The 4,476-nt window shown below is 46.8% G+C and overlaps 1 non-coding gene across 1 annotated transcript; it reads right to left on the bottom strand.

Annotated features, from left to right (window-relative positions):
* Positions 1-4,001: 4,001 nt before the first annotated feature.
* On the bottom strand, positions 4,002-4,114 carry LOC119889527. Its single transcript, XR_005442082.1, has one exon. It is a non-coding gene; the product is annotated as a U5 spliceosomal RNA (small nuclear RNA).
* Between the last annotated feature and the right edge of the window lie 362 nt (positions 4,115-4,476).

Below are 4,476 nucleotides of genomic sequence, written 5' to 3'. Positions count from 1 at the left end.
AATAATGTCATCGGCCCGCGCACAGGGCAAGCCCATATGGCTTGTCATTCCTATCCTTCCACCTTCCCAGATATTTAATCAGTGACTTCCCTTTATTAATCCTAGACCCTGAAGCACTCGAGAACACTTCAATAACATTAATAGCTTCCTTTAAACAAAAGTCATTTTCTAAATACAATACAGTGTCGTCTGCAAACTGAGATATAACCAATGTTTCCCCACCTGGCAACGGTAGACCCCTGATTTTAGCATTTTTTCTAATTGCACATGCCAAAATTTCAATAAACACAACATACAAAGGGGCTGATGCAGGGCACCCCTGCCTGACGCCCCTGGTTTGCTTAAACAAAACTCCCATGTTGCCATTGACATTAACTCTACTTCCTACCTCTGTGTATAAAATCTTCAGCCAACTTCTAAATCTTTTACCAAACCCAAATCTTTCCAAAATCCTAAATAAAAATTTGTGATTGACCCTATCAAAAGCTTTTTCCTGATCAAGACTGAGCACAATAAGGGGAAAATTTCTATCCTCGGAATAGGCTAGTACATCTCTGTGCATTTGCAGATTCCATTGTATCTGTCTGCCTTGTACTGCACAAGTTTGATCCAGTCCTATAATGAACTCCAAGGCGGATACCAACCTGTTTGTTAGAATTTTACTAAAAATCTTATAATCTGTGCACAACATCGTTAAGGGTCTGTAGTTGGATATATCTCGAACGTCCCCTTTTTTATATAGCAGGGAAATCACCCCCTCTCTCATTGTGCTCCCCATTATCCCAGATGTGCAAATGAAAGTAAACAAATCTAACAACTGAGGCCCAATATCTTCCCAGAAAACCAAGTAAAATTCTTTTGTAAGTCCATCCACTCCTGGCACCTTCCCTTTCTTTAAAGACTGAAGCGCCTTCAAAATTTCTTCCAATTGTATGTCTTTATCCAACTCTAGTTTCAGATAGTCGGGGATTGAGCTATCTACATTATTCAACAGCAGTGAACCCTTACTATAATCTACTATTTCTGCGCTAAAAAACTTGGAATAATTACCCGAAGCAATTTCTACCAGCCCTTCCGGATCGTCAATTTCCTCCCCTCGTTCATTTAGAAGGGAGGCTATTCTCCTTCTCTTTGCCCGTACTTTAGACTGCTTGAAAAAATAGGATGAACATTTCTCATCCTTTTCCCATTTTTCATCAAGACTCCTGAATTTATAAGCCTCAGCCCTCTTATGAAAAAATAGCCTCTGCTCGTTTTGCCAGCGTTTCAATAATTCCTCATCTATGCGCTCACCAGTGTTTTGTTGTGCCATTAAATTTTCTATTGATTTTTGCAATTGATAATATTCTTTAAACTCCGCTTTTCTGGATTCTTTTGAGTACACCTGTATGTAATGTTTAATACGGACCTTTGTGCTTTCCCACCATCCAGATACATTACCATAAAACATCTTCATTTTAATGCACTCCTTGAAGAAACTCCTGAACCCTACCCTAAACTGCCGGGCTCCAAGAATACTGTTATTCAATTTCCAGTACCCTTTCCCAAAACATGTCACCTTCAGGTTTAATACAACAGAGAGCATGTTGTGATCTGAGTAGAAAACAGGTGACACTTGTGCCTCAAACACCTGAAAATCTAACGGACAAAAAATATAATCTATTCTACTCCGTGCCCCTCTACTGTTTCCCCATGTGAAACCAGGGTCATCAGAGTTAAAACTCCTAAAACTATCAACTAAACTGTACTTTTTTACCAAACTATGGAAGTTAACTCCCATGTTTTTGCCCTCACTAGGAGAGTTGAAATCACCTCCAACGATTACATGACGATTGGTCATGAAAACGGTGTCTAACTTAAGAAATAGCTCATTTCGTTCTTTTGGTGCAGCATGGGCATATATATTTACCACTCTTAAACTCTTACCCTTCCAGTCAACATCTGTGACCAAAACCCTCCCCTGTATCACAGAAAAACTCCCGACTATTTTAACTTCCACATTCCCACTTAACGTCCCCACCCCAGATGAGTGAACACCCCCAATGCTCCATCTAGAGTCCCCTTTAACCCACTCTTTTGTGAACCCCTTCACATCCTCCACAGTCTTTAGGTGGACCTCTTGCAAGAGGCACAAAGAAAAATCCACTGAACTTAAATGAGAAAAAACTACTGCTCTCTTTGACGCATTTCTCAACCCCCTCACATTTATAGTTAATATATGAAATAAAGACAGACTATGCAAAAAAAAGAAAAATGGAGGAAGTGACAGAAAAAAAAAGGAGCCCAAAACAGTATGCTCACTCACGTTGCTCTTTCCACCAATCATGGCAGAAAGTCCTCCTCATCTGGCTCCTTCAGTGGGAAAGAGCACTCTGAACTGGAAGGGCTATCTTCTGAGAGTACGGGGCAGCTTCTCGGGGCAGGAGGAGCATCCGAGGAGAATACAGCTATGCAGGGAGGCTCTCCTGGGACACCGCTAGCTGGAACCTTACTACTGGACGATGCAGTCATGCCTTTCTGGGTTAACGCCTCCCCAGCTTCCTCACTCTCCAGGCAATCGTCCACAGCTGCCGCAGCGCTGCCCCCCTCCTTTGCCGCATTGTCAGTGATCTCATGCACCTGTCCAGTCTCCTTTCCCTCCTGCATTTCTTCCCAAACCTCAGAAACAAGTACCCCAAACCTGTTCGCCTCAACGAGCAGAGGAGAGGATGGTGGTGAAAGCAACAAGCTCGTCTTTGCCCTCTTTCTCTTACTTTTTCCTCCTTTCTTCCCCGCGACCCACTCAATAACAGAAGAAGCCTCCTCCAAACTCTCAGCTTCCCCCCCCTGCTTCCCCCAGGCGTCCTCGCTCTCTGCCTGGACTGACACCACCTCCGGTGCATCTGCCCCCTTTGTCTCCACCACTCCTCCCGTGAGCTCGGCAATTACGTCCTCAATTGCTCTTAAGGATGTGGAGCGTGGGTCGTCACATGCGGGTCCATCCCTGTGTTGCGCACCTGGGGCCACCGACTCCCGTCTGGCAGCACGTGCATACGAAGACCCCACTTCTGGGCAATGCCCAAATAAATGTCCTTCCAGCCCACATAAACTACATTTTTTTGGCTGATCACAATTTCTCATGGTGTGTCCCAAACTATCACAGTTTCTGCACCGCACCTGTCTGCAAGACCTTGCCAGGTGTCCATATGAAGCACATTGCCTGCAGTACAGCGGCTGACCCCCATAGACTAGGAAACCTCTATGGGAGCCAATGGTGAAGGTAGCGGGGGGATGGCAAAAACCATCATAACCATTCGGGTCTTCCTTCAGCATGACCCGGAATTGCCGTTTTCCGGTCCATATCCCCAGCACATCCTTAATGTCTCCCATACTTGTTAACACAGTCACGTACCTGGCAAGAAAATACCTGGTTGCTTCCTCTGACACCCAAGGGTTGTAAATGTGCACAGTCACAATGCGCTCACCAGTACGACACAGGCTGAGCACCCTGAAGTTTTTCAGCAATCCGTCTGCCAATCGAAGTGCTAATCCTTTCACCTCCTCCATCTTGGTAACGGTGTAAAACGTGACGTCGTAATACTTGTCCGTGGCGTTTTTCTGCAGACACAGAAGGTCGTCAATCTTGAGGCACAGAGCTCCAAACAGAATGGCTTGTCCAAAAATCTTTCTCTCCATTAACTCGTCGGTACTGTTCCACACAAACCTAAGCGTATTTTTCAGCACGGCATGCACCTGCTGTGAGTTAGCTGACGATGTCATTGTAGACTGTCAACAGATCCTCCTCTTACTCAATCTTAGCCAAAAGGCCGAGAAGCGATAACCCCCGCTGGTTGCTTCCAGCGCCCACCTCCCGGAGCAGTTCTCCCCCTGCCGTGGCGCAGTGGTTTCAACTGCGCATAACAACGGCTGAGTCTCAGCACCTCCTCCCGAGCGCGCCTCGTCGCACCGCTCAACCTTGCCGGGGGCGGCGTTTTATTTCCTTTTCACAAACGCACGAGGCTCGGCCACACGGCAGAGCCTGCCAAAAATAGTTTTAACTCATTGGCGTCCCTCTCCACGGAAGTCTTTAGTAAAAGGCGAAAGACTTGTACGTTATGAAGAGAAACCCGAGTAAGTACGGGCCCCTCCTCCAGAGCCGCCGACGAGCCTAGTCGTCCCGGCCACTACCCTCACGGTAAGCCTCACTCTGCCTCTCGAGTCCCAAGTACCAGGCCACGCCCGTTCCCCTACCCCTCCCCAGGTCATGGCAGGCTCTATCCAATCGGGCTGCGGAGAGACGAAGGCCTGGCTTTTGGACAGAGGCTACCGAACGACTCGGGCTCTTGTAGCCTCTCGATGACGAGTGAGAGAAAGGGAGGGGAAATGTGGCCGATCGCTTCTCGGCCTTTTGGCCAAGACTGCAATGGCCTCCTCTTTCTGGTTAAAACCTTTGCCGGTTTGGGGCTTCGTTTTGTGTCACCAGCTTTTCTGGGAGGA

This window comes from Micropterus salmoides, unplaced genomic scaffold (assembly GCF_014851395.1).
Source record: "Micropterus salmoides isolate LMB-PRFRI ecotype aquatic unplaced genomic scaffold, ASM1485139v1 Ms_hic_scaffold_509, whole genome shotgun sequence".
In the NCBI taxonomy this organism is placed as follows: domain Eukaryota; kingdom Metazoa; phylum Chordata; class Actinopteri; order Centrarchiformes; family Centrarchidae; genus Micropterus; species Micropterus salmoides.
This window is presented reverse-complemented; position numbering and strand designations above follow the sequence as displayed.